The sequence below is a fragment of the Octopus bimaculoides genome, chromosome 14 (genome assembly GCF_001194135.2).
Source record: "Octopus bimaculoides isolate UCB-OBI-ISO-001 chromosome 14, ASM119413v2, whole genome shotgun sequence".
Taxonomy (NCBI): domain Eukaryota; kingdom Metazoa; phylum Mollusca; class Cephalopoda; order Octopoda; family Octopodidae; genus Octopus; species Octopus bimaculoides.
Window position 1 is genome coordinate 5855694 of NC_068994.1, and position 10481 is coordinate 5866174.

A 10481-nucleotide genomic window follows, 5' to 3' on the forward strand; every position below is an offset into this window, starting at 1 on the left:
ATATATATATATATATATATGATATTGGGGTTTTAAAAATATATTTAGAACCCAAAAATTAAGAACTTGTTAAATATTGAAACACCTTCATGAGTTTTGGCCCATCCTGTGTAGTACAGTACTGAGTCAAAATTTTTGCCATATTTTTGTAATTTATTTGTTTTGTTTGTCAAGTCACAACAAAAGCAGCGTAAGCATTCAAAGTAGAAGTTGAGGCCATTGTGTTGCAACATCTGAAGACACCTTTCTACCAGTTCTTTGATCCCATACTGGTCCCAGTTTTTGTCCTTTGCGGTAATTTTGTTGTAATTTGACAAAAAAGGCAAATAAGTTACCAAAATATTGCAAAACTTTTGACTCAACACAATACTATAATATCGTGTATTGTATTGTAACATGGTATAGTATAGCCTGATGTACAATGTTGTAATGTCATGTAAAGCGGCATATTGTAGCATAGTGCTGTGTTTAATAGTGTATCATTGGTTATCATAGTATAAAGTATTGTAGTGCATTGTTGCATATCACGATATAGTGTGCTGTAGTATAGTAAGATGTATTGTAGTATGGTGTATTATAGTGTATTTGTAGTGTAGTCTATTGTGATGTAATGTATTGTATAGCAGTATGATGTTTGTATTGTTTATTGTAGTCAAAAAAACAAATTAATCCCTTTTCTGTGTAAGCCACAAAGCCAGAGGAGAAGATCTGTTTCAATACATGATGCTGTGTTACTGTTAAATGCAAAAAACACCTGTCTGTCCCCAACAGTGTCCAGAAGAGCCAACGTGGGAGCATGTACGCGGTCATCCAACCTGGTAAAAGTAGCAGTCAAATCACTCTCAAGCCACATTCTACTAGCTTAGAAAATGAATGCTCACACACTGGGAAATTTAGATGAAGTGACATGATAATTGAACAAAAATGAGACATAATGGTCACAGATGGAACGCCTTTGATTACAGGTTAAATAAATTAAAGCCAACCTGAAACCAGACAGTGACAGCTTCAGCATCGCATGTGCTTCACAGCCATCCTAACCTACGTGAGGTAGTCATAGTCATGGAAGTTTAGTGCTGCAATCAAAATGAAATATCGGTCCCTTAAATTCCTTATTTGAATCTTCAACTTACAGTGTTGGTGTCTCCTTTTAAAAGTCCAGTTTAACAATGTTTGCCTTTCAGCATTTCTACTCATCATCAGGAGTTTTACTTTAGAAAATATTCAGTTGTTAGATACATTTGTTACTTCTTTTTTTTTTTAATTTTTATCTCCATTTATTTTAATCCTTCATTTTCATGCATGAGTTGGACAGAGTTTATTGAAGCAGATTTTTCTATGGCCGGATGCCCTTCCTGCCACCAACCCTCAAGTGTTTTCAAGTAAAGCAATATTTCTACATGGTCGTAAATGTTCTCGCAAAATGAAGGAAATGATCAACACTGCTTGTATGACTGTGACAACCATTTTAACAAGTATCATGTGATATCAAGACCAGGAAACACACTCACACGCACATATGTACGGATGTATGCATGTACGTATGTATGCATTCAATCAGCTGGCTTTTTTCAGTTTCTGTCCACCAAAAAATCCACTCACAAGGCTTTGGTCAGCCCAAAACTGTAGTAGACTACACTTGCCCAAGGTACCATGCAGTAGGACTGAACTTAGAGCCAAGTTCTTACCACACAACCATGTCTATGTGGATTATGTAAAACTTATTGAAATTATTCAAAATTCAAAAACGTTGTAGAGGAAGAATAGAACTACAAAAGCAAAAGGAGCATGAAACATTACAATTAAATTATTTTTATGCTAATTAATAACATGCAGATGTGGCTGTATGGTAAGAACTTTGTTTCCAAACCACCTGGCTCTAGGTTCAGTTCTACTGCATGGTACCTTGGGCAAGTGTATTCTACTACAGTTTTGGGCTGACCAAAGCTTTGTGAGTGGATTTTTTGGTGGACAGAAACTGAAAGAAGCCAGTTGAATGAATGCATACATGCATACAATACATCCATACATATGGGTTACAGTCTGGGGAGTTAGGTAACCAGATGTTAGGTGTGATGTAGTCACAGAAATTGTCTGACAGCCATGACTGGATTCTCCTGCTTGTGTGGCAGGGTGCAGAATCCTGTTGCCAGACATAGGGTCTTCCAGCAGCCACCCTTTTGACCCAGGGCAGCACTACCTCCTCCAAGCACTTGATGTAGGCCTCCATATTGAGTCTGAAGTTGTGTGGGAAGATGAATGCAGGCATAACATCGCCATCACTAGTGATCACTCCAAACACCATGATGTTGACTGGATGTTTGATGTTTATCACTCTCGGTACATGTTTTGGGGACACTGCAAGCCAATGGTTGCTCTGTGTGTTCACCATCTGATCCTGGCAGAAATTTTTCTTGTTTGAGGAAAACCAAAGCATGTTCAGTTGGAGGGGGTGCTTGAGTTTCTTCAAAAGCTTCGTAGCATGGTCTTTCCTCTTGTCCTTGATGCCTTGGGATAAAAACTGTCCCTTTCTCATACATACATACATACGTACATACATATTTATGTATGTATGTATGTATGTGTGTGTGTGTGTGTGTGTGTATGTATGTATGTCTGCATATATGTATGGATGTGTGTGCATGTATATATGTATGTGTATGTATGTATGTTTGTATATTTTTATATATATGTATATATATATATATATATGTATGTATGTGTATGTATGTATGTATGTGTGTATATATATATATATGTGTGTGTATGTGTTTGCATATATATATATATATGTTTGTATTTGCATATATATATATGTGTGTGTATGTGTTTGCATATATATATATATATATGTTTGTATTTGCATATATATATATGTTTGTGTATGTGTGTGTATCCAGTTGAGTAAAAAGTAAGCAACGTTTTGAGCCATGAAGAATTTTTATCAGATTTTTGCAGAGCTTTGAATTTTTTTAACATTTTTTTGGAAAACCATCTGTCATTGATGATGGTCAATTAAAGACTGTCATTGAGAAAGATCTTGAATGAAAATCAAAAGAGGGCCAATCAATCTTCATGACTCGACCACACGTTTCACTAATGACACTCCAGAAGATGAGGGAACTTGGCTACGAAGTTCTTCCCCACCCAGCTTATTCCCCAAACCTTTCTCCTACCAACTATCACTTTTTCAAACACCTTGATGGTTTCCTGTGAGAGAAGAAGTTAAAAAATCAAACTGATGCTGAAAGTATGTTCAAAAAGTTCATCAGCTCCAGAACTCCAGATTTTTATGTTACCGGAATAAACAAACTTGTGACTTGTTGGCAAAAAGTTGTTGATTGTAATGGTACTTACTTTGATAAATAAAATTTCCGCAATGTTGAAATATATAGTGATGAATTTCATATTTCAAAACGTTGATTACTTTTTACTCAGCCTGCTATACGTGTGTGTGTGTGTGTGTGTGTGTGTGCATGTGTAGTGTGGGTGTGTGTATATATATATATATTCATATTCTTTTATTAGTTTCAGCCAGTGGAGCAAGTCCATCCAAGGGCACTGACATTAAGGGATTAGTTCATCATTTTAACTCAAGTATATATGTAAAAGTTTTCTTTAGTCTCCGTCTTTCGTTCTCTTGGTTTCTTTTTGCTAAACTGCTGGGCTACAGGAATAGATATCAATGCCAAATAAATCAACCTCAGGATTTTTATTTTTAAGCTTTCTACTTACTCTGTGGGTTTTTTTCTCTTACAAAGTTTTAGGGATGTAAACACACCAACACCGGATGTCCAGTAGTAGTTGGGGACAAACACAGATACAAAGACATACATGTATGCATGCACACATACACACATGCGCACACACACACACACACACACACACACACACACACACACACACACACACACACACATACAAGAGGCTTCTTCAGTTTCCTTCTGCCAAATCCACTCACGAAGTTTCTGTATGATCGATGACACTTGCTCAAAGTGCCATGCAGTGGGACTGAACTTGGAACCATGTAGTTGAGAAACAAACTTCTTACCAGACAGTCATACCACACATATTTATATAAAGAACATCATTTTAACAACTACTTTTCCGAGAACCATCTTTCTACTTTAACACTCGCTTTACCATGGTTGGATGAAATTTGTTGAAGCAGATATTCTACAGCCAGATGCCTTTCCTGTCACCAAGTCTCACCTGTTTTCCAGTAAGTTAATACTTCCTCGTGACCAAACATATTTTCATGGAAGATTGGAAATGAAGGATACTGGTTGTATGACAGTGCAACTTGTTTACAACTATTGCACTATCTCAAGCCAAGAAGACACTAGCACACAGACACTCACACATAGATATACATACATACATACATACATATATATGTAGTAGAGCTACATAACTTAGACATATGTGACCGGTGGCACTATGGTCAACCAACACAAAAGATGAATATATTGACCATGTAGCTAACCTCGCTTTGATACGCTAACCTCGCTTTGATACAGTAGCCTTGTTCTGATACACTAGCCTCATTCTGAACTACACAGTAGAAGCAATCTCAGTTCCTGCCAGGCCGTGGTCAAAGATACATGTCTTCACTGCAGCTCCATGCACTAACTCCCACATGTGTTACTCACATGTCTATTCACCTCAACATAAGATATATGGTTTGTAAACAAAGATAATTTGTTATCACACACACATTCTCAAAATGACTGTTCTCATCACACACATGCATACATACTGTAATACGAATACTATATGTTACTTCTTTCAGTGCAAAAGCAGAAATCAAAACTTTCTTTCTATGTAAACACACATGTTTTTATATCATACCACATGCTTCCACCACAAAAGGTGAACATAGAATAAACAATATATTTATATACAAACATGTTTCATGGCGATTCATACGAAGTGTTTTTCCATTCAATAACATGCCCTTGAACAGCCAATAACAGTTGCTATGTATACATGCATACATACCAACCCATGCCAGCATGGAAAACTGACATTAAAGAATGGTAATAGACACTCACACACGCACACACTCAAACACACACACACACACACACACACACACACACACACACACACACACACATCAAATCCATTCATGAGACTTTCATAGGCCTGTGGCTATAGTAAGAGACACTTGACCAAGGTGTACCACATTGTAGAATTGAACCCAAAACCATGTGGTTGAGAAGCAAGTTTCTTACCCACACAGTCATAACTACAAACACATACATACATATATATAAAGATTTTGCTTTGGCATTGCACTACTAATAAGTTGCTGTTTGAACTCAATACATATGTGCTTCAAGAATGAAAGCTTGGGTGAGTACAGAGCATAATAGGAAGTTAAATGAATGACAAGTGAACAGGAATTATGTAATCAACTGCATTAGCTTACAGATGTTTCTGCTACAAGATGCAGTGCATTCAGAGCTGAGTGCTTGTGCATTATGTTATGGTTTCCTCTGAGGAAGCTGATGAAGTCGGCTGCATATTTCCTGTCTCCTCGTCCTTCCTTTAATTTCTTATTTCTACTTGGATGTGTGAGTGTGTTTGTGTAACATTTAGCTTTTACTTGTTTCATTCATTGGACTGCAGCCATGCTGGGGCTCTGCCTTGAAGGGTTTTAGTCAAGCAAATCAACCACAGTGCTTATTTTTTTAAAACCTGGTACTTAATCTATTGGTCTCTTTTGCTGAACTGCGAAGTTACTTGTGTTGACAAGCATTGGTGTGGGACAAAAATGCACACAACACATACATGCACACAGACATGCACACACACACACAAGTAAACACACACACACATATATATATACATTTAGCTACCTATCTACCTATTTATATATATATAACTATATATATACCACTCCCTCTCTCACCTGAAAGGTCTTTGTCTTGCAAGCTAGTTGGCAACTCCAAAGGTGCACCACATAAAAAGCTCCTATGTTGGTGCCACATAAAAAGCACCCAAAACACTCTGTTAGGTGGTTGAAGTTAGGAAGCTCATCCAACTATGGAGATCATGTCAGAACAGACAATTAAAGCCTGATGCAGTGCTCCAGCTGGTCAAATCTTTTCAAACCATCCAACCATGTCAGCATGGAAAACAGACGTTAAATGATGATATGTATGACTGGTTTCTTTCAAATTCAGTCAACCAAATCCACTTACAAGATTTTGGTTTGCTTGGTATTATAGTGGAGTACACTTGCCCAAGGTGACATCCAGCGGGACTGAACTCAGAACTATGTGATTGGGAAGAAAACTTCTTACCACACAGCCACGCCTGCCCTTTTATTGCATATAATACTTACAAATGTATGTAATAGATCAATCACTGAGGTTAAATACTCAGGGACAGCATCTGCTTGAAAACAACAGTTAAGTTACATTTAATGTAGTATTAAATATCTCATGAGAAGTATTTCAAAAATATTTATGCAATGAGGAAAAACAACATTAGCTAAAATAACATTAGTCAAACTTCACTTTGCCATTTACTCTCCTGGGATGATGGTGGCTGATAACACAAAAGTACCAGTCACACACTGGAGTCAGTTTAAATTCATCTTCATCACAAAACAACTTACTCTACCATATAAACATTTAACATTATTTACAAATGCAAAACATTTTGTTTCCATTTTCACTGGTTACACAGGTTTCAATTTAATTATCTAACTTATGCAATCACTAACTTCATTAAATAATTAATTACAGCTCAACTCATTTTAATTTTTTTCTAATATCATTTAGTTTATATTTTCCAGTTTCACTTGGTGACAATGCATGCAATCCTTCCCTGGGTGAATTATTGCAAGCACGCAATAAGCTAAAACCTACAGTCAACGAGAATAGGGTTTCTATTCCTACAGAGTCTGACCCCACCCGTAAGTGTATGTAATTTTGTTTCAGGTTCCACAAATGTTGATCATGCTATGATTGAATAGCTTAAGGTATTAATGACTGGATCATGATGAAGAGATTCTAAGCAAAAGATTTCTCTTCCTGCTTCTTACTCTCTTTCATTTCCTGATTCTTCTGTCATATCAATTAATTAATTAATTTTATTTATTTATTTTATAATGCAATTTGTGAATAAATGCATCATTGATTACAGCTTTCCAACATACCAGCCTCAGGTTCATCCATTCATATTTCTTCATCTTCATCCATCCATATTTCTTCATCTTCAGGGACCATTATTTATGCAAGCATCCTGGGAGCAAAACCCTCATATACACCCATCAAAACTTCCTGTCAAAAGCGACTATGAGCAGATGTTTTGGCTTGATCTCCCAAGCAACACCAACCATGGCTCTTGATATTACTCTACTATCTTGCTCCTAATCCTGATCTACCTGTCAGTCTCCTCACAGTTGTTGTTTCCCATAAAATATTTTCCTGTGATTCTTCCCTCAGATATTCCGATCACGCACCCATACAAATGGAGCTGTGACTTCTTGTTGCTGAAGAGTTATGAGTCAACCTGGAGTGACTCCCTGATCTCCAAGCTACACACTATTTCAAATAATATCATTTCAGTGTCCCTTCAAAAGAACCCGTTTCAGTCACTTTTCTTCACCAGTTTATTGTTGTTAAATGCCATGCTCTCTCTGTTACAGAAAGAGGAGCTCCATGGAAACAATTGAAAGCTCTGAGTATATTTTTAACATTATGATATGCCTGTTTCTCTTAAAATATTCATACCAACTGAGAACCCAGTCGATGGTATTAGAAATATCAATGAGAGACCTATATGTGAAAAAAAAAAAAAAAACCTGTAGATATTCTCATTAGTTTATTCAATACATCCTTATATATATTTCATTAATGAATAAATCTGTAGTGCCAGGATTACCTTACAATCGAATTACGTCATCAACTCATCAGAGTTTATACAATGAACAAAATATTCATAGTAGTGAGATAGTGATATTGCTCCTGCAGAATGTAAAATTTTATAACTCAGGTCAGAAAATTTATTCAAATAGATTTACTGCTTGTCGAAGTGTCTGTAACTTATCATAATAGATCTATTGGGAATTCAATCAAGGAACCATGTTGCGTTCTATATAATTCTCAGAGGGATTTACAAATATCAGCCATCAAGGCTCAATGACAAGGAAAGAAATAGAAACATACTCAAAATTTTCTTTTATTTCTAATGTCAAGAAAAAAAGGGAAAAATTCTAAAGAAACGAACTGCTTCAATGTTTTTCTTTTTACTTAACATTTACCCATACATACATACATATTTGTACATATAGACTGTTACACACACACACACACACACACACACACACACACACACACACACACACACACACACACACACACACACACAACTCTAACATATATATGCCTACACACATACACATGTATATACCATTATCATCTTTATCATCTTCCATACGGGCATTGGGAACGTTTTGTGAGGAGGAGTGAAGCCAGATAACTGCATCAGGCTCCATTGTCTGCTTTGGCATAGTTTCTATGGTTAGATGCCCTTCCTAATCCCATCCACATTACTGGGGGTACTGGTGGGTAGGTTTTTTTGGGGGGGTTTTTTTCAGGGTACCATCACTGGAAAACTTCTTCAATGAAGTGGTCTTAATAGTTAAGAAAAAAATCAAAATGTAAAAAAGGAATTATGTAATGAGAATAGGCACAAGAGAAAAATAACAATTTTACTTTGCAATGAAAATCAATTAATTAGTTTTGATATTTTTTTTGTATTCTTTGAAAGGAAAATTATGATGTTATAATTTTTTTGTTTTTTTTAACCTCAGATTTGATTGCTTTTTTGAAGGGGAAACCAAAACTTTATTTTATTGGAATTGATAAGGGCTTGCAAAGTATAATAGCACCTCAGCTTATGCTCTTGTTTCTTTCCTTCTTTAACCCTTTAGTGTTTAAACCAGCTATATCCGGCCCAAATATTCTACACATTTTATGCCCAAACTGGCCAGAACCAGCCTCTCACACCTACCCTACAATGTCATTCTAAAAACAAGCAATTACATCATTCCTATCTTGAAGCGACAAAATAATAATAGATAATTTTTTTTAAATGTGAATAAATAAGAATTACACTAAAGGGTTAAACACTAAAGTTTCTTGATTATTTCTCAATCATTAAAATTTCTGCTTAATTCTTTTATAACCATATTTCAAACGAAGGACTGTTTATATGTAATCTGAATTAGTTTAAAGAATAATCAAGAATTTTGGAGACATTTGTAAAAATAACTGACTTTTCCACACTTCTTTTTTAGCATGACATAATGAAAATTTTTTACAACAAAGTTATGATGGAAGATTTTGATTTAAATGTGCATGTTTTAAAAGAGGTGTTTCTGTATGACAAAACTAGTGATGGTCTTCTATTGGTTAGCATGAAAAAGTTTAACTCTTTGGTTCTTGACTGCTTTTTACCAATGGATCCTTTTAATTTCTGTCTTACTCTACTGCTTCTTCCCCTTGTTAAAAAAAAAATTCTGTTATATTTTTATAATTCAATATTATTAGGAATTGTATTAAAAGATTTGTTAAAATGTTTTGTGTATTGTAAAAGTATAACCAATTTATTGCTCATAAGGTTTAACAAAATTTTATAGGAACCTCAAGAGTCATTTGGGTCTCAGTTGAGAACCATGGGTTGAACTCAAATCCAGCTAACACTGTTTGTTCAGTCCTTAATCAGATGTTTTCATACTTTGCTGTTTACATATGATTAATTAAGATAATTTTCTCTTTCTAATTTTTTGTTGATGCTGTTGTTCTCCAGTCAAACATCCTGATGCAGCCAAAAACAAAGAGAAGCCTCAACCATCACAAAAACCTTCGTTCATATCTGAAATAAATAACAAATTTAAAAACATCCCCTTTCCAGGAAAGGAGTCTTCCCCAGCAATAAATCGAAAGAAAAGCTTCGGTTCTGAGCCCACAAATAAAGGTACCTAGTTATTTCTTATACTTTTTCACTGCTGGAAATGGTAATAGAAGTGGATCAGGTATGTACTTGGTGTTGTAGTCAGTGTTTATGTTTGTGAACTATTGAAAACACTCCATTAGAGGTATATACATATTAAGATCAATGATTTACTAGATTTTTGATAGCTTCACATGAAGTGAATTATAAACATTACCTATACTCTTTTACTTGTTTCAGTCATTTTGACTGCGGCCATGCTGGGGCACCACCTTTTAGTCGAGCAAATCAACCCCAGGACTTATTCTTTGTAAGCCTAGTACTTATTCTATCGGTCTCTTTTGCCAAACCGCTAAGTTGCGGGGACGTAAACACACCAGCCTCGGTTGTCAAGCGAAGTTGGGGAGGACAAACACAGACACACAAACATATACACACACATTATATATACACATATATATGACGGGCTTCTTTCAGTTTCCGTCTACCAAATCCACTTACAAGGCTTT

The 10481-nt window shown here is 35.7% G+C and overlaps 1 long non-coding RNA gene across 2 annotated transcripts in view; it reads left to right on the forward strand.

Annotated features, from left to right (window-relative positions):
* LOC106882084 (uncharacterized) overlaps nucleotides 1-10475 on the forward strand; it is a 12290-nt gene extending 1815 nt beyond the window's left edge. The window contains exons 2-4 of one of the 2 annotated variants that reach the window (XR_001410950.2): nucleotides 3529-3597; nucleotides 6809-6928; nucleotides 9829-10475. This is a non-coding gene — a long non-coding RNA (uncharacterized LOC106882084). Of the gene's footprint in view, nucleotides 1-2726; nucleotides 3598-6808; nucleotides 6929-9828 lie in introns of those variants that run through there. The other variant, XR_001410949.2, reaches the window with a different exon arrangement.
* Nucleotides 10476-10481: the final 6 nt, after the last annotated feature.